The sequence below is a fragment of the Helianthus annuus genome, chromosome 5 (assembly GCF_002127325.2).
Source record: "Helianthus annuus cultivar XRQ/B chromosome 5, HanXRQr2.0-SUNRISE, whole genome shotgun sequence".
Taxonomy (NCBI): Eukaryota; Viridiplantae; Streptophyta; class Magnoliopsida; order Asterales; family Asteraceae; genus Helianthus; species Helianthus annuus.
This window is the reverse complement of record NC_035437.2, coordinates 8,165,694-8,185,583: the sequence shown is the minus strand read 5'-3', so window position 1 is coordinate 8,185,583 and position 19,890 is coordinate 8,165,694. Positions and strand designations below refer to the sequence as shown.

At 37.4% G+C, this 19,890-nt stretch overlaps 1 long non-coding RNA gene across 1 annotated transcript; it reads left to right on the top strand.

The window, feature by feature from the left end:
* The first annotated feature begins 15,760 nt into the window (after positions 1-15,760).
* On the top strand, positions 15,761-19,364 carry LOC110939893. Its single transcript, XR_002592573.2, has 3 exons — positions 15,761-16,235; positions 16,335-18,722; positions 19,033-19,364. It is a non-coding gene; the product is annotated as an uncharacterized LOC110939893 (long non-coding RNA).
* The last annotated feature ends 526 nt before the right edge of the window (positions 19,365-19,890 follow it).

Sequence of the window (19,890 nt, the reverse complement as noted above, 5' to 3'; positions counted from 1 at the left end):
AAAGTCCTTGATAAATCTTCTATAAAATCCGGCATGCCCTAAGAAACTTTTGATTGCTCTTACGGAGGATGGTGGAGGTAATCGAGAAATAGTTTCTATTTTTGCTCGATCGACTTCCATTCCTTCGCTCGAGATTTTGTGAACGAGTACTATCCCCTCTGTTACCATGAAATGACATTTTTCCCAGTTAAGGGTGAGGTTAGTTTCCTCACATCGGGATAGCATTCGTTCGAGATTATCGAGGCATTGGTCATATGAGTCTCCAAAGATGGAAAAGTCGTCCATGAAGACTTCCATTGTCTTTTCTATCATATCATGGAAAATGGCTACCATACAACGTTGGAATGTTGCAGGTGCATTACATAGACCGAATGGCATGCGTCGATATGCGAAAGTTCCGTAGGGGCATGTGAAAGTTGTTTTCTCTTGGTCTTCTGGTGCTATCGGTATTTGAAAGTAACCTGAAAAACCATCTAAGAAACAGTAAAATTTATGACCGGATAGTCGTTCTAACATTTGATCAATGAAAGGCAAAGGAAAGTGGTCTTTCCTTGTTGCTTCATTTAATCGCCTATAGTCTATACAAACTCTCCATCCTGTGACGGTTCTTGTTGGTATTAATTCATTTTTCTCATTAGTTATTACCGTCATACCTCCTTTCTTTGGGACTACTTGGACGGGACTTACCCACGGACTATCGGAGATAGGGTAGATTAGTCCGGCGTCAAGTAGCTTGATGACTTCATTTTTAACCACTTCTTGAACATTAGGATTCACTCTTCGTTGTGGTTGAATTACTGTTTTGTAGTCATCATTCATTAAAATTTTGTGCGTGCACATGGAAGGACTTATTCCTTTAATATCTACAAGCTTCCAAGCGATCGCGTTTTTGTGTTTTTTAAGAAGATTAACTAATTTCTCTTTTTCTATGTTACTTGATTTAGAAGAAATAATTACAGGTAAACTACCATCTTTGTCTAGAAAAGCATATTCCAAACCTTTAGGAAGTTCTTTGAGCTCAATGGGTGGGTCTTTAGAAGACACCTTATTTTGTGGCTCATCTAGATCAAGAACCTTAAAGGTTTGTTCTATGGCGATCTCTTCTTCAACAAAGCGGTCATCTTCTTTAGTTGTATCGGGTGGTTCAGCTTCATCTTCAATTAGGGGGTCATTATTGCCAAAAGGATATTTCATTGAACGCTCAAGATCTATGCTCCTTTTGAATGCCCCTAACTGAAGAGGTAGATTGTTGAATTTCCGGTTTTTCAAAGCTTGATGAGTTTGTACAAAAGGTTTTCCCAAGACTAAAGGAGCGTCATCGAGGATGACAAAGTCGGTTGGGATTACCATTTGATTTGTTTGAACCAAAACATCTTCAACTACACCGATGGATTTTATCACTTTTCGATCGGATAGAAAAATGGGTACTTGAAGTGGAGTAAAGTCACTAATACTTAATTTTTCAAAAATGTAGTTAGGCATTATGTTAACACAAAGATCTTTATCAATGGTGATATTATTAATAAAGGAATTTTGAAAGAAACATGGAACTGGTGTAATGTTAATTTCAAAAGGATCTTCTTTTATTAGCGAAGTTTGATCATTAGTTAACTTAACACTTACTATTTCTTTGATTTTAGCACTAGTGTTTAACTCTTTTAAAAACTTGGCATGAGGGGTTACTAAACAATGATTTTCGAAAGTAGGTGACAAGAGATTAATTTCTTTAAAATTAGACTCTTCTTGCATTTTAACATTATCGGACTCACCTTTTTCGTTGTTTAACTCATGTGTCGGTTTTTCACTTTCTTGTTCTTCCATTTTTACACTTTCAACTATCTCTACGTTATTATTACAGTTTAATTCTTCTCTTTCGCGGGATTCCTCTTCCCTTGCGCTAGATTCTTTCATATAACGTTCGATAGTTTTAATGTGTTCTAATATCTTATTGGTTACTTCGGTGAGAGAAAAAGAATTTGGATCCTCAAAGCTTGAATCCGGTTGTTCGATCCTTGGCTCCTCATAGTACTCATATGAAGTAGATGGTTCATACCATTGTTCTTCATTGTAAGTATATGATGGATAGGGGTCGAAACTTTGTTCTTCATAGTACTCATATGAGGTGGGTTGTTCACGCCATGGTTCCTCATAATAAGAATATGAAGGTGGTAGCTCATATCTTGAGTCATCAAAGTATGAGTATGAAGGCTCATACCTTGGTTCATCAAAATATGAGTATGAGGGAGGAGGTTCATACCTTTGGTCTTCATAGGATGTGTATGAAGTTGATGGCTCGTACCTGGGCTCCTCATAGTAGTTGTATGAATTGGATGGTTGATATGAGTTATTATATTGAACCGAGCGTGTGTTACGACAATTAGTGCAATAATTACCCCTATAATCATCCTCATCATAGGTGTAGTTGTAACCTCCTGAGTATTGATCCATAAGAATCACTCAGCAGACCACAACTGAGTCTCGGGACCAGAAAACAAAAATAAAGACGGAAACAGTAGCTGGACACGGCCCCGTGTCTGGTGAGCACGGCCCCGTGTTCAGGGTCTGTATCTGGGCGTTTTAATTAAAGTTACTGGTCACGTTGGACACGGGGGCATGTTCAGTGAGCACGGCCCCGTGTTCAGACTCTGTATCTGGGTATCTAACTAAAAATATGCAGCACGGGGGCGTGTTCAGCGAGCACGGCCCCGTGTTCAGGCTACTGTAAATGCAAACTAATCTAAAATGCAGAAAAAATTGCGCGCGTTTTAAAAAGGTTTTGAAAAACTGATTAGGCCGTCGAATTTAAGCTTTCTTAAAATCCTTGTGTCCCCGGCAACGGCGCCAAAAACTTGATGCGTGTGTAGTGTAATATATTTTTAATGTATAATTAAGCCCTTTTTTACACCTTTAGCCAAGTTTTAAATTTATAAAACACGATATTTACTAACACTAAACACACATATGGGCAAGTGCACCCATCGTGGACGTAGTATAGTGTTGGTAAGATACCGAGGTCGTCCAAGGACACAAGAGCTTTTAATACCGGTTTATCCTCAACGTCTAATCAAATCAAAAAGTTAGAAAAGGTTTTTAAACTAAGAAAATAAAAACTAACTAAATGCTGAAAAATAAAAATAAAATAAAAACAGATAGACAAGATGAATCACTTGGATCCGACTCGTGTATTGGTATAACCTTTGATTATTTTCGCACTTTTGCACTTGTTTAAGAGATTATCTTAGTTATTATAGTAGGCCCCTCTTTTGAAGGCGACGTTACCCTCAACCCAGTAGTTTGAGTCAGCAAGGATACAATCCTAAAGGGTTGGATTATTGGAAGATAATGAATTAAGTTATTAATGAAAATTATGGTAGGCCTCGCTTTTGGCGGTGACGTTACCCTCGGCTAAGTAGTCTGAGTCAGCAGGGATACAGTCCTAAATAGCCGGGTTATAGTATTAATAGTAGTTAACTTATGAGGGGGTCAAAGAGTTTGGATCCCCGCCATCCAATACCTATGGGCATTGAAGGAGATCCTACTAAATTTGACCCAGGTCCCTTGCAGGACCTCTAAACGCTGAACAAGGGCAAGACCCTTACCAAACCGTTCCCTTAAACCCCGACCAGGTAGCCAACATACCTCCATATAAACCGTGGAGATATGAATGGTGAAAATCTTTTATTTTATATAGACAGTAAAATAATGCCAAGACACCACGGACAAACGATAAGGAAAGATCACCTTCAACATAAGCAACTAGTTATTAAAGTCATTAATACAAAACCAAATAAAAAGTGCAAAAGATTAAAAATAAAAAGTATTATACTAAACACTTGTCTTCACCAAGTGATGTAAGAGACTTAGGCAAACATGGCCTTGATTGTCAAGAACTCTTACTATCAATCTTGGATCCCGAGACGACTCACACACTCTACGATGGACAATGGATGATGGTGGTGGATGATGGTGTTATGGTGGTGGTGGGTGGTGGATGAAGTGTGAGAGAGGTGGTGTGCCAAAGGATGAGTTGGAATGAAACCAAGCACTCCTATTTATAGGCTGAACAGAAGGCTGGGCACGGCCCCGTGTCCACTGGACACGCCCCCGTGCCCGTCTGACACTCTCTCTCTTCATTAATTGTAATTCGCAATTACAATTAATGCGCCTGCTGTACTTTCGCCACGCCCCCATGCTCACTGGACACGGCCCCGTGGTGGGCAATAGAAACTTCTACAGGTTTGTCTTTTCTGCTGCTTCTTGGGCACGGCCCCGTGCTGGCTGAGCACGGGGCGTGTTCAGTCTTCTGTTTTCTCTTCTTTGCTTGGGAGGATGCCGTTGAGGGTTCGGGCAGTCTACTTTTGTTCCTTTTCTTGTATTTATGTTAGAATTAACTGTCTTTTTGCTTCTTTTGTGAATTTGAGCTCATTTAATCCTGAAAATACAAAAGGAAGACAAAAACACTCTTTTTCCAACATTAGTACTTAAAAAGGGTTAGTTTTATGCCTTATTTGATGTAATTTATATGTTGCATTTTACACACATCAATAGATATCCCTTGCCAAGGATCGACGATTTGTTCGATCAGTTACAAGGGGCAAGTTATTTCTCGAAGATTGACTTGAGGTCAGGCTACCATCAATTGAAAGTCAGAGATGAAGACGTACATAAAACCGCATTTAGGACTCGTTACGGTCACTACGAGTTCCTGGTGATGCCTTTTGGGCTCACTAATGCACCAGCTGCGTTCATGGATCTCATGAATCGCGTCTGCAAGCCATACTTAGACAAATTCGTCATCGTCTTCATCGACGATATTCTTATCTACTCGAAGAACCGAGCTGACCATGAGAAACACCTTCGCTGTATTCTCAAACTCCTGCATCACGAGAAACTCTATGCCAAATTCTCTAAGTGCGAATTCTGGCTTCGAGAAGTCCAATTTCTAGGACATGTTGTCAGCGAGCGTGGTATCCAAGTGGATCCCGCTAAAGTTGAAGCTGTCATGAATTGGCAAGAGCCAAAGACGCCTACAGAGATTCGTAGTTTCCTGGGGTTAGCAGGATATTACAGGCGATTCACTGAAAATTTTTCAAGGATTGCTGCGCCCTTAACTTCCTTGACCAAGAAGAAAGTAAAGTTCGTTTGGGGCCTAAGCAGCAAGAGTCCTTTGATATTCTGAAGCAAAGGTTGAGCAACGCTCCTGTGCTGACATTACCTGAAGGTACAGAAGAGTTCGTAGTTTACTGCGACGCGTCACACACTGGCATGGGATGTGTGCTCATGCAGAAAGGCAAGGTTATTGCCTATGCTTCGAGACAGTTAAAGGTGCACGAGAAGAATTACACCACCCATGACTTGGAGCTGGGTGCCGTTGTGTTCGCACTAAAGCTGTGGAGGCATTATCTGTATGGTATCAAGTTTGTGATCTATTCTGATCACAAGAGCCTTCAACATCTGTTTAATCAGAAGGAACTAAACATGAGGCAACGCCGTTGGATGGAGACTTTAAATGATTATGATTGTGAAATCAGATATCATCCCGGCAAGACGAATGTAGTCGCTGATGCCCTAAGTAGAAAGGAAAGGGTGAAACCCATCCGAATCAATGCCAAGAGCATTGAAGTGAAGAATAATTTGATTGAAAGGGTGTTAGCTGCACAGAGGGAAGCTGTGTTGGAAGCTAACTATCCTAAAGAAAAGCTGGGAGTAACCGAGGAGCAGTTAACTCTTAGCAAGGACGGAATTTTACGATGAAATGGACGAATATGGGTTCCAATTTACGGAGGACTTCGAGATGTCATTCTCCAGGAAGCCCATAGTTCCAAATATTCTGTTCATCCTGGAGCTGATAAGATGTATCAGGATTTAAAGGCAAATTATTGGTGGATAGGCTTGAAAAAGTCTGTAGCCGCTTATGTAGCCAAATGCTTGACTTGTGCGCAAGTCAAAACTGAGCATCAAAAGCCGTCAGGCTTGCTACAACAGCCTGAACTTCCCGAATGGAAGTGGGAATGTGTAACTATGGATTTTATTACCAAGTTACCCAAAATGAGGAAAGGAAATGATACAATATGGGTTATCGTTGACAGACTGACTAAGTCAGCGCATTTCTTACCCATCAAGGAGACTTATAGCTCCGACATGTTGGCCCAGTTATACGTTGATAAGATTGTAGCCTTGCATGGCATACCTGTGTCTATTATCTCCGACAGAGATACTAGATACACGTCTCATTTCTGGAAAAGCTTCCAGCAATCTTTGGGCACACGTTTGAATTTTAGTACGGCTTACCATCCTCAGACAGACGGTCAGAGTGAGCGTACTATTCAAACGTTGGAAGACATGCTACGTGCATGTGCTATCGATTTGGGTGGGAGTTGGGATAAGAACCTACCATTAATCGAATTCTTCTACAACAATAGCTACCATACCAGCATTAAGGCTGCGCCCTTCGAGGCATTATACGGTAGAAAGTGTAGATCGCCTGTTTGTTGGGCGGAAGTTGGAGATGTCCAATTATCAGGACCAGAGACAGTCTTCGAAACGACGGACAAGATTGTCCAGATTCGAGACCGTCTCAAAGCTGCCCGAGATAGGCAGAAGAGTTACGCAGATCCAAAGCGTAAAGATTTTCACTTCGAAGTAGGTGAAAAAGTGTTACTTAAAGTATCACCCTGGAAGGGGGTGATGCGTTTCGGCAAGAAAGGCAAACTAAGCCCGAGATACATAGGACCTTTCGAGGTTATCGAACGTGTCGGGTCAGTTGCCTATAAGTTAAAATTACCTGAAGAGCTCAATGGAATTCACAATGTGTTCCACATCTGCAATCTAAAGAAGTGCTTCGCTGATGAATCACTGGTGATACCACATACAGATGTGCACATAGATGAGAGCTTAAAATTTGTGGAAAAACCTTTGTCGATTGAAGATCGACAGGTAAAGAAGCTTCGAAGGAAGCATGTACCTATAGTAAAGGTCAAGTGGGATGCCCGTAGAGGTCCCGAATTCACGTGGGAGGTTGAATCCACGATGAAAGAAAAATACCCTTATTTATTTCAGTAAATCTTGGGTCGAGATTTATTTTAAGGGGGTGAGGATGTAACACCTCGGAATTTTGTGTCCAATAAATAAATGACACGTGTCGCATACGACAAAATTATTGTAAAACCGGATATAATTAAAATGTACGGTAGGATTTTTGAACATGTCGACATGTTAATTTTTACCTCTGAGCGACTTCTTCATTATAAATCCCGAGACCCTAAGCATGATTAATAAGCGTCTAATATGTCTTAATCCGGTAATTACTATTAACCAAGGATGTCCAAGTTACTAATCTAAATCCTAAGAAAATAATGCAATGCAAATAATTAATTATAAGCCCATCCTTGTACAAACCCATGATGCATTATGATACTGACCAAGCATGGGTTAAGAAGAGCCTCATACTGACTTGTTCCAAGCACAAAAATTATTTGTTGCAAGTTGACCATTCAATGCTTGAAAGGTTAATTTTTTTTGCCTCTGTTAAGCGCTTACGGACCGTAAGGGTCCTGCCTTACGGACCGTAAGGGGGTGAAGGGGTAAAAATGTTTTCGCCATAGGCTTACGGACCGCAAGGGCCATGCCATACGGTCCGTAAGTGACGCCCAGCGACAGAAAGTTGGCTGTTGGCTGTTTTAAGCGGTAAAACATTCATGTAAAGATTTTCCAAAGATATGGGCGACCCCTAATCATCTCCTAGCACTAAGGGACAGTTGTTGATCATCAAGGAGCACTTGTAGGCCTTGTTGTGATGATCTTAATGATCTTCATTGCCTATAAAAGGCCACATTGTGGCAACAAGTTCCTCACACCTTCATCTGCATTTGAGGACCACTTCTGGAGCTCAACTTCCTCTCAAGTGTCCCCTAATCAAGCTTAGGACTTCAGTAAGTGTTCTAATCCTTTCTAAATTGAGTTTAGCTTAGTTATTTAGCTAAAAATCAAACCGTCGTAATTACGGTTTGACTTCGAGATTAGTCAACAATTGCTCAGTCATATCTCGAATTAAAAGTAGTTATAAGTTGCTATTTATGTGGGTAATAAACCCTTAAGAGGGTTCCCCCTGATCACCACTTTAACCAGGTCAAAAGTCGGGTCAAACGTGTAATTAAAAAGTCAATAGAAAGTTTAAAATGCGATTTATGCAAGATTAACAATGTAGAACACTTATAACCTGTTTGATCATTAATATAACTTGGTAATTAGTGTAAGGACATGTCTAAACATGTTCAGCTCGACAATTTACTATAAGGACCCGGTTCGGAACCGAAAGTCACATAGTTTGACTTTCACTTGGACTTTCAGTTCTGACCCGTTATGGTATGTTTCAAAAATACCATAGAGCCTTATTTGGACCAGATTACATGCTAGTATAACCCTCTGTGATTATACACCTCGGATCATGAGTTATCCAATTAATATGCATGATTCCGTTAATTACCCATATGTTGACCATTATGCCCTTATTGCCTTAAAACGTGATTTTTGGAAATGTAAAAGAGTAGAAACTTTAATTACTGATATATAAACGTGTATGCAAAGTTTGACATCAATTTTAATTGTAGATTAAGAGTTATGCTCATTATCGCAAAATGAATGCTTTATGTTAATAAAATGGCGTAATTAGCATATAGCCTAGTTAAGCCTACTTTTTGGTATCAAACTTAATACCCACTGACGTAATATATTATTTTGGGATTTTTAAATATTTTTAATTAATTTTAGACTGAGCATAACTAGTAGTCGTAGGCTTAATCTGGTAATTGTCGGTTTTGCCCTTACGGACCATAAAATGAGTTTTACATATCTAAACAACTTCAAACCTTTTGATACTAATCACATATGATAAATAGATCATTTTAAGCCTTCTGGAAATATAAAAATATCAGATTTAAGTATCGAACCCGGAAATGGCCTTTAATCGCCTTATTAAGCGTTTTTAACGCAAAGTATGTAACAAAATTATATTGGACATACCCGGGTTGATACCTACTGATATAAGAAGCAAATTATAATAATTTAACAGTAAGCAAAGGTTGATAAACTTAGACTCCAGTTTTGAGCTTTTCGGCTTATGTGAAATTACCAAAATACCCCTACGGGGCCTAGTTTGTGTTTAAACACGTTTCGGGCATAATGAAAGGCATCTTACTGATGTCACAACATATTTGAGGCATAATTAACTTAGGGGACCTGTCTATAGCTCTCATGAATACCTGTCATGCTTATTACGCGTACGGTTCGGGTTATGTAACAAGTTTACATAAATTAGCCGAGACGGATCAAACCTTAACGGTTTTATCTCAAAATCCAGAATGTGAATAATAAACCCATATTGAACAAGTCTTCAAACTTGTCGGGTCTAAATCACATTCTATCCGGTCTTCGCTTAATCGTGCGTACGAACAGTATCTTTGAAACTAGCCGGTCTAAGCTTAAGCTTAATTAAAGACCCGTTAGGATTCTAATAGGTTAATTTAAACCTTCATTCCAGATTAGGAGACCAGTAAAAGCTATCTGCGATTTATTTCGATTAAGGATTTATACTTGCAAAGGTAAATACTTTTAACTTATTTTCCGTTATACGGGCTTGGGTTACGGTATATAGTATACCGCTTGATCGGGCATCAAATTCTCCACCGCTTGAGTGGGTAATTGAATAAATTTGATCGGCTCGTTTAAACAGTCTTGTTACTTAAAAGCCTTTGGGGGGTTAATGACCATGTCCCGGATATCCCTGGCATCATTTTACGAAATGGCCACGACCTAAGCGCGGAGTGTAGGCGTACACTCGTCAGTGCATAAATAGATCGTTGTGGTGTGTCTATTGATCTTTAACTCGGACTTGATCTGGGCTACTGAACGCATAAGGACATGTAATTCGTTCACAAGATTATAATATTAAATAATTCTCCCAAGTTATAAAAGAATTTGTGCCTTGTGCATTCAAATCAATTTTAATAAACATTTTTTAAAAGTGTCGGTTGAATGTATTTACCAGTGTAAACTGACGTATTTTCCCAAAAAGATTAAATGCAGGTACTAAACGTAATTGGCTGGCTATATCTCCTTAGCATCTTAAAAGAGTCTCGCAAGCTTAAGGATGCCTTCGTCTGTTGAACAATACTTTTGTTATTATTATTGATCCCCTGTGGATTTTATTTCAACAATGGTGATACTTTGATATTACAGTTAATGTTGAAATATATTTATCTTTATGCTTCCGCTGTGCATTCATATATTGTGTGGTTTGACTATATTGTTGCCAACTACGTCACGATAATCCCCCACCGGGCCCACCGGTGAGATATGTGGAAATCGGGGTGTGACATTTCTTTTGCGATATTATGAAACATTGTGTTTGTTTGATTTAGATGAATTGTTTGTGTTTTGAGCAGCTTTCTTTTATCATTTGCATATATTTTTCTTGCTTTGTGAGTGGTTTGGTAATTAAGGGGTGTTTGGCATTTATAACTAGGTAAGTAACATACGAGTTAGTATTAAATACTTGTCTTTGATTATCACTTCAATTAAGCTACTTGCAAGACCATGTCTATGTGGTATCCGACTAATTAAACAAGTTTTGTTTGAAACCTTAAACCAAAACTCGGAGGGGGTTGTTTCTCCTAAAATTAATAACAAATCTTAATTATTTTTTGTGCTTCGCAAACCACTTCTTAATACCAACTCAAAAACCAAGATTTGCTTCCATACTTAGTTAAATTAGGTAATTATTTGAACATTTTCCCTAATTCCTTGTGAAGACGATCTTACTGACACGTACTCGTATAGGTAGTTAAGACATCATAATTGACATGCTTTTGATTAGACCACGACATCTAGATCATATATCATCACCAACGTTTAGATTTATTTTTTATAACCATTTCATTTATTTTGATTACCAAATTAGGTTTAAGTCTTGTATCAATAAGCATAATATAGATAAAAAAATATAGTATAAACATGCCTAGTCACTTGACAAAGTAACCCGTGTTTACAAACTCCCCCATAAAGTTTTTTTTCTAATTAATTATTTCATTGTATAAATGTATTTATCTATTCTATATTGATACGGGGGTGTTTAACTTGATTTTAAAGTGTTTAACTATGTGGTTTTAGGTGTTTATTGGTATAAAATATGTGTGATGCTATGATTTGCATGTATCTGAATCTTAAAGGATGTTATTTGGAAGCTTTTGGGGGAGCTAAATATGGTTATTGTGGAAATATAATGGAAGCATGAAGAAAAGAAGCAAAAATCCATTAGGGGCGTAAATTACGTCCATGAGGCCTTTGGGACGAAATTTTAGTTCTCAGTCGAAAGAAGACCGTAAGTTGGAGCGTAAATCAGTGATTTCAGCAACAGAAACCAGGGGGCGTAAATTACGTCCCCTGGGACATAATTTAGTAAATTAGGTTAACGGTACGTGGAATTAAGGATTTGTACCCTATTAAAATCTAATTTCTATGATTATGAAAATAGCTAGTTTTCAGCAGGTTTTTCTGAGTTTCAAAGGTGATTTTGAAGCATTCATCTTCCTCCAATCATACCACTTGATGAAATCAAGATTCCCCATAACCATTGAAGATCCGAACATGTTGATGAGCGACTAATCTTTCTGTAACTTCCTTCGGGTGAATGGTTCGCTTTGGATAAATATTAAACATCTTTTATTTAGGTTTTTGGATTGTTTCTTTTGCGATATTATGAAACATTGTGTTTGGTTGATTTAGATGAATTGTTTGTGTTTTGAGCAGCTTTCTTTTATCATTTGCATACATTTTTCTTGCTTTGTGAGTGGTTTGGTAATTAAGGGGTGTTTGGCATTTATAATTGGGTAAGTAACATACGAGTTAGTATTAAAATACTTGTCTTTGATTATCACTTCAATTAAGCTACTTGCAAGACCATGTCTATATGGTATCCGACTAATTAAACAAGTTTTGTTTGAAACCTTAAACCAAAAATCGGAGGGGGTTGCTTTTCCTAAAATTAATAACAAATCTTAATTAATTTTTGTGCTTCGCAAACCTCTTCTCAATACCAACTCAAAAACCAAGATTTGCTTCCATACTTAGTTAAATTAGGTAATTATTTGAACATTTTCCCTAATTCCTTGTGAAGACGATCTTACTGACCCGTACTCGTATAGGTAGTTAAGACATCATAATTGACATGCTTTTGATTAGACCACGACATCTAGATCATGTATCATCACCAACTTTTAGATTTATTTTTTTATAACCATTTCATTTATTTTGATTACCAAATTAGGTTTAAATCTTGTATCAATAAGCATAATATAGATTAAATAAATATAGTATATAATACATGTTCAAATATATTATAAATTATAAATGGTTCAAATCTCTAAAATTTGAAAACAACATAACCAAAACCTAATTATATATTAAACTGTTACAATATATTGTAGAAAACAAAGGTGTTCTAACCGTCGAATTCCCGTATATATAGTTTTGAGCCTTAAATCTAACTAAAGGTTTGCAAAAAAAAAAAAAAAGATTTTGTTTGAAAAAAGAGAATAACTTGCTCTGGTACCGATTGCAGAAAACTAGAAAAGCGCAGGGGATAGGTTTTCTCAAGAAAGAAAATGTTTAAAAAAGTGGTTTAAACTTGTTTGAAACCAAACAATGATAATATAAAAGAAATGTAAAGACTTAAGGGCAATAAAGACAAAACCGACTTATAGAGGTTTAAGTGGATGTTAACTAATTCACTCCACGTCCTCTCCTCGATTTCCAATTGAGAGTCACTCCCCGAAACGTTTCTCTTAAATGGAAGATTTCACCGGTAACATTGTCTCACTAAGTAATATAGTGATTACCTAATAACGTTTTACTAATCCAATGTAGTGGTCACCTTCTTCAATACACTATATCAAGATAGTGAATCCCCTCACAGCACTATGTCAAGATAGTGTTTACAACGATAACCAATAAAGGTGAGAACCCTTCAAGATAGTGATTACCTAATAACGTTTTACTAATCCAAGGTAGTGGTCACCTTCTTCAATACACTTTTATAAAGGTTTTGAGATCTCACCTTTGTTGATTAAGTTGTGCTTCAAAATATCAAATTATGTATTCAACAAGGGTGGGTGGGTGGGTTGGGTCCAATGGCAACAATATTGGAGTTTAGAGTGAGAGGTAGAGAGTTCAAACCTCGGTAACTTTACCTTTCAGGAAAAATGTATTCGATGACACTAATAGTGTTTTATAAAAATACACTACTTGTATATGCTATTTTATAGAAATATTCCCCATATCATTATGGACAGTGGTTGAGAAAATAGTTATAGGCCCCACACACATATACCACCACACTTCCGTTTCAAAGGGTTGAAACTTGAAAGTGCTCCACTTTCTCTTTTTCTCACAAAGGAACAAGACCCAACTCAACCATCCATTTGAGATGGTGAGGATTAAATTCAGTTCTAAGCAAATGCTGTAAATTAAGATATATGTAATGGGTAAAGTTCTTGTACAAATAATCTTTACATACTAAACATACAGATTGAGGGAAAACTCAAAAAGATAAGGTGACATTTTTGTAATTATCAATAACTATCAAAGTTACTCTACAAATATACCTAAAAAAACCTAACCACTCCCCCCACCCCCAAAAAAAACCTAAACCCCCCACCCCCCAAAAACCTAAAAAAAACCTAACCCCCCCCTCCACCCCCCAAAAACCTAAAAAAACCTAACCCCCACCCACCCCCAAAAACCTAAAAAAACCTAACCCCCCCCCCCCCCCTCCACCCACCCAAGCTAAAATGCTAAAAACTAAACCCCCCAAAAAACCTAAAAAAATCTAAAAAAATAAAAAAAAACACACAAATTATTTTATTTTATTTTTTTAACATTTTTTTATTAAAAAATCGCTACTTTTAGGTGCTGTTTGTTTTTTCTCCAGAAGCTCTTCTGAGCACTTACGTCTGCGCCGCGCAGACATAAGGTTCCTGCAGCTTGTTTGTTTTCTTGAAGATCTGCAGACCAAAAACGTCTGCAGAAGCTCTTCCCCAAGCAGACTTGTCTACAAGTCTTCTAACCTCTGCAACCTCTTCTCCCTCTTCAGCCACCACCTCCGACACCACCTCCACCTCCACCACCATCATCTTAGCCACCACCATCATCATCATCGGAGACCTCCACCTCCGCCGCTCCAGCCCTGCTCCGCCGCCCACCCTTGCTCCGCCACCACCTCCAAATCGAAAACAAAACCCTCATCATCATCAACATCGCAAACAAAACCCCCAAATTGAAAACCCTCATCATCATCAACACGATCGCAAACAAAACAGACCTGCAACTTCGATCTGAACTTCGATTCACAGCCGTCGAGCATCACCACCGCCTTCGAGCATCACCACCGCCGTCGAACTCCTCTCTCTAGCTGTTGTTTCTCTCTCTCTCTCTCTCTCTCGCTGTTTCTCTCTCTAGCCGCCTTCGATTCACAGATCTGAAGGAGAAAGGGGTGGGGGTGGGATGGATTAGCAGGTTTGATAGCGGTGGTGGTGCGGTGGTGGTGGTGGCGGTGGTGGTGCGGTGGTGGTGGTACTTTGGGCGGTGGTGGTGACAGATTCTAGAGAGAGAGTGTGTTTGTAGAGAGAGAGAAAGGCAGAGTAGTGTGTGTGTTGTGTGTGAACTGTGAAGAGGTTTTGTAGAAAAAAAAACAAACCCTCTTCCCCTTGCAGACTGCAGACATTTGGTCCACCTCCTCCTGCAGATGCCTGCAGATATGGTCCGCAGACTGCAGACCTTTTGCCGCAGAAAAAACAAACAGCACCTTAGTAGCAGCCAAAAAAAAAAATTTTTTTTTTTTTTTTTTTTTTTTGCTAACGAAATGTAGCGATTTTTTAATAAAAAATGTTAAAAAAAAATTGTGTTTTTTTAGGTATTTTTGGTTGTAACTTTGATAGTTGGTGGTAATTACAAAAATGCCACCTTGTCTTTTTGGGTTTTCCTTCAATTTGTATGTTTAGTATGTTAAAATTATTTGTATTTGATCTTTTGCCTATATGTAATATAACATATTAATTAATCCTAAGGTCCAGTTCAATCAATTGTTTTCTAAGTTATGGAGTTACGTAAATGTGGATACACACAATTAAAAAATTAAAATGTTAAGTTCATTAAATTGTGATTCAAGTTACTGGTGTCATGCAAGAAAGTCATTAACCTCAATCCTATTATCATATAAACATCATCAGTTTTGTCTAATTTCTTTGACATAAAAACCAGGGGCGGAACTAGAGGGGGGTCAAGAGGGTCCGCTGACCCCCCTGACATAGAAATTTGTAAGATTTTCATATGTACAATCTGAGATTTTTCTAGGAAAAAACATGTTTTAGACTTTCTAGTTGTAGTCGGCAGAAAAGAGAGTCTTATGATAACCCCCTAACAAAGAAGTTCTGGTTCCGCCACTGATAAAAACAATCAACTATTCTTATAAATTGGCTTTCAGTTTACTACATTTACAGTCATTTGTGATATTGGTTTCTTTTTAAATACTTCTTACGTTTTCGAATGTTTATATTAAATGTTATTTTATTTTTTTTAGCAGTAACACTTAGAAATTTTCTAGGATATTTTTTTTCCTTTGGACACATCCTTTTCGTCACACCTCTTTGTATAATCTAATTTTTAGTTTTTTTTGGCAGTAACACTTAGAAATTTTCTAGATAGTTTTTTTTTTTTTGGATCCTCTTAGTTGTATAATCTAATCTATATACTATATATAAGCATTTCCCATGTATAAAATAGTAAATTAACACTTACTTTTTAAGATGGCAGACTAAAAGTCTCACACAAAACCCACTAATTTTACAAATTTCTTCCAATTCTACCCCTCTACCCTTTTATCTATACTAGGTTTCAGTGATTTCGTGCTTGATTATTGATGATTGTAACCGAAGATTCAATGTTGGGTGAAAATTGAAGACGCGAATTGAATTTGCCCTATCGTTTCCATTCCCTCGTCAGGCTTCTCCTATGCCCTGAGTTGTAATTAGGTTATTCTGCCTTGCAATCTCATAATCGTCCACTCTCAATTGATTAGTCGAAATTTAAGAAGAGTCCATTCACATCCCCTCACCGCTCTCATCAATTGGCATGCGTATTTATGCAGAGGACACCTTGATTATTCTTCAATTGTTTTCTTGGAGGTTGATTTGTTGTTTACACTCTTCTTTATGCAATTTATAGATTTAGGTTTAACAAAACCCTAATTCGTAGCTCAATTTGTTGTTTTTTATCTATGGCAGAACCACAACCTCACATCAAAATACGATTTTCACAGTTATATGATCCGTTATACGGAATAACCGAATAAGAGTTTCAAAGAATAGTTGGAGTAAGGTAATGATGTTTCTTTCTTTCTTATTTATTTATTTTACCCGTCTTTTGGTTATATGGTATAGGTGGGAATGATGGAAGTGGATCTGGTGATTGGATTTATGATGGTGCTGGTGATCAAGATCAGCAATTGCATGTTTTTACGGACCTGAATGTTATGCTCACCAACTGTTCGAAGAATGTCCTCACACAAGATCTTCAGCTGAAATTATCATACAGGTTACATGTCCCTTTGGTTTTAGTGAGTTTGATTTATCTGATATTGTGGACGATTCTTTTGTTAGAATTTTGTGAATCCTTGATTATATGATATAATGAGTCGCTGGTGAAACACATCGGCATGGATCCGGAAGGCTATGGTCATATCACATTAGATTTTTACAATTTAGAGTATCAATTTTTATTTTAAATTTAGATATGAATTATCATATTAATTGCATATTATATCTTTGATCTTTCGTCAATCATTTTACTTGAGGTCATAACTGGTAACTTGAGGCTGGACGATGGGCGGGTGCAGGGCAAAATTATTCTTGGTTGAAACGTGTTTTTTAGTATTACTTCGGCAACCGACCTCTGGTCCAGATCTCAACGACGGTCTCCTATTCATCGTCGTCTCTTTGTTTAATCTATTTTATCTTTGATTTCCGTTCATTTATTTGGCTTCAAATCAATGCTAGAGCAATGACTTTCACAACCATCTATTTCAAACGGTGCATAGGTATGCATATTTCGTGGGGTTATTTTGTTAATGGTATTTTTCTGGGGGTTAGTGATCCTTGTTTTTAAATCCTGTTTAGCTTAACGAATGGTGCTTAATGTGTTTTTTGTATTACTTTTATCTTTTATCAGGTACTCGAATCCTTAAAGTTTATTTAAAACTTCAGGTAATCTTGTCAACAACAGTTGTTGAATGGGTAAATGTGTCACTCGAAACATCCTCACTTTTATTTTGGGAATTTCAAATGAGCTGCAAACATTTCTACTTTCATTTTCACTATGGAGGCTTGATGGTGATTTCAGCAAGGCTGCAGGAGCGAAGACGACCTTCTGCCGCTGGACAGTGGTGATTGAAGGTGGTTCGAGTGGCACAATTAGAAGCAATCTTTCTGACCAAGTTTTCTTACCAAAGGAGTTCGAGCTCCTCAATTCGAGCGTTGTTTCTAAAGTTTGAGCTCGGCTCGCTTTTATTTATTAGTTAATTTATATTAATTATAAATATTATTTTATATATAATTTAGTTACTTTTTATAGTTTTATATATATATTATTATTATTTATAAATATATATGTAATATATTAATGAAAAACTATATAAACCATTGGCTTGTTTAGGCTCACGAGCTTGCTCGAGCTCGATAAACGAAGCTCGGGCTTGGGCTATTTTGCGAAACGAGCTTTTTTTAAGGATCGGGCTCGTTTAAGCTCGAGTCGTTTCAAGCTTTTTTTAGCCGTGCTCGCTCAAGCTCGTTACCACTTCTAACAGTTAGTGAAATTGCTTATTATACTGAATGTTTGGATTCCGAAGCCACATCCATAACCAGCGACGTGAAGGGGCAGAACATCGGGAAAAAAAAGAGGTCGTCTATCTTATAAATCACAATTTCAGGTAATCTTGCTCTTGTTTGAATCTTGCCTTCATGATTGATTGGCTGTACTTTTAACTATGTGATCATCGAAAGTGTAAATGCCCACTAGCGCCAATTCCATTTTCTGTCGGTGCATCAGATGCGGAACTGCATCTTTGTCAGACAACGGAGTTTATGGCAAAAGTGTATTTACAAAATTTTCTTCCACTATCTAGAAGTTCGAGCCTGTCACTGTGTGCATCTCCGGTTACCTTTTCTCTTTCTATTCGGATTTTTTTTGTTTATTGGTGATAGGTTAGTTTAACCTTTACTTGATTTTGTAAATCTGCATTTAGTTTAAGTTGTTGTAGGATAAGTTATGTTTTTGGTTTTGGAGTGTTTATCTTCTAAACGAGATAAAAATTATGTTCTTTTTGATGATGCATTACTAAATCAACAATAAAAAGAGAATCTTAGAATGTCGGAAAGTTTACTAATAGTATCCAGTTGTCTCTATGGTCTGGACATCTTGGTCTTGACGGTGAGAGGTTAGTACCAGTTTACCAAGTTAAAAATGGTAATAAACATTTCTTTGATTTTATTTCATCCAAGTCTTTTTTTTTTTTTGTTCCAGATGTATAAGATTAGAGACCCCAAGCTGACAGAAAGGAGATCATTATGGCCGAGAGACATTCAGGAGTAGTGACCAATAAAGTTAGAGAAATCCAAGTAAGTTTCCTTGTCCAAAATTACCATTAAGCACGCTCCTTTTAGCTGTGTTTAGGATTTGATTATTTAAATAGCTTAACTGCTCACTGTGCTTCTATACAAAGCAGATGCACTTATAAGTGTTGGATGAAAAAAAAGCTTATCTTCTCTGGCTATCTTAGGCTGAAATAGTCATAAGCAGTTTAAATTAATTGTTGTTGGTTTGGGTGTCGCTCTAAAATTTGAGAACCAGGAACAAGTTTTTCTTGTTTTTATGTGGAGAACGACAACTAATTAATCTAATATATCTTCATCTACTCTGTATATACAGGAACACTCAGCCAAGGTTCAAATTTATGATGAAGCACAGGCAAGTTTCCTTTTAGGTTTTGTTAATTTTTTTTTGTTTTTATTTCATTGAGTGACATTGATATGAGAACTGTATTTTCTATCTTTTGTGGATTTATATTAGCATTTTAATTTTATGGTCTTTGAAAAGAGGCCCAAGGTTGTGTTTGGAAGCCAACAATTTTAGATTTAAGCTTCTAACCTAAAGGAGACTACCCCTTTCTTGTTTTTTTATAACAATTTCGGCATTCTACATGTAATACCAACATTTTGTTTTGCGAGCTTCTAAACTTATATATGGTTTTTTGTCGCTTTAAGGTTTGAATTATATTCTCGCCTCTTATTATCGACTCCGCCGCAACGCGCGGGTTTCCCACTAGTTTTAATAGAGTATTTCACCTAATGTGACATGATAATTTCTCATTCTCTCTAAAAAATATATAATATCATATTAATTTAATTTATACTTTACTTTTATTGCAAAATATTAAAGTTAAATGCTTGGTTGGTTCCTGTGGTTTTCAAAAATTGCAGACTTGGTCCTAGTGGTTTACTAATTACACGCTTGGTCCTAAAAGTTGTCAAAAATGCACTCGGTTGGTCCCCAGCCCTAACATCAGTTAAATATCTCAGTTAAGTCCATTTTAAATGACCAAAATACCCTTGCTCATTAACAAAAGGATTTCAACACCTTTCTGACTTTATAATCATCTTCATCACCATCATCATCTTCATCTTCGTACTGCTATGTTTAACCTACCACCATCTCACCCACCTCCGCCACCATCTCACCCACCTCCGCCACCATTTCGTCACCGCGTTAATCAACAACAAAAACATC